General features: G+C 47.4%; 1 non-coding gene across 1 annotated transcript; it reads right to left on the bottom strand.

Annotated features, from left to right (window-relative positions):
* Nucleotides 1-421: 421 nt before the first annotated feature.
* Trnas-cga (transfer RNA serine (anticodon CGA)) lies at nucleotides 422-496 on the bottom strand. Its single transcript has one exon. It is a non-coding gene; the product is annotated as a tRNA-Ser (tRNA).
* Nucleotides 497-747: the final 251 nt, after the last annotated feature.

A 747-nucleotide genomic window follows, 5' to 3' on the forward strand; every position in this document is an offset into this window, starting at 1 on the left:
TTTCCGTCTGTAGACCGCCAAATCCTGCATATGTCGAAGTAAATCTGAACATGTCCTGGAATTTTGGAGAGCGATGTTGATTATGTGTGAGTGATTGAACTTTGATAATTGTCTGAAAATAAAAAAATTAAACTTTTCACTCCAACGGAGACTTGAACCAAGAAGGACCTCTCGGTCCGCAGCTGCTCACGCTAACCACGAGACCATGGCGCTCCTGAGCGCACATTACCCTTGATGTTACCTATCTTTCGCATGGACTACTCAGTTTGTATAGTTGCACACAACTTCTTCCTGTTTTCTCGATTGATCTGTGTTCAGTTTTTCAAGGCCTATCCACTGCGCCAACTTGTAACTAGAATGAGATTTTCACTCTGCAGCGGAGTGTGCGCTGATATGAAACTTCCTGGCAGATTAAAACTGTGTGCCCGACCGAGACTCGAACTCGGGACCTTTGCCTTTCGCGGGCAAGTGCTCTACCAACTGAGCTATCGAAGCACGACTCACGCCCGCTACTCACAGCTTTTACTTCTGCCAGTATCCGTCTCCTACCTTCCAAACTTTACAGAAGCTCTTCTGCGAGACATGCAGAACTAGCACTCCTGAAAAAAGGGTACTGTGGAGACATGGCTTAGCCACAGCCTGGGGGATGTTTCCAGAATGAGATTTTCACTCTGCAGCGGAGTGTGCGCTGATATGAAACTTCCTGGCAGATTAAAACTGTGTGCCCGACCGAGACTCGAACTCGGG

This window comes from Schistocerca gregaria, chromosome 8, assembly GCF_023897955.1.
Source record: "Schistocerca gregaria isolate iqSchGreg1 chromosome 8, iqSchGreg1.2, whole genome shotgun sequence".
In the NCBI taxonomy this organism is placed as follows: Eukaryota; Metazoa; Arthropoda; class Insecta; order Orthoptera; family Acrididae; genus Schistocerca; species Schistocerca gregaria.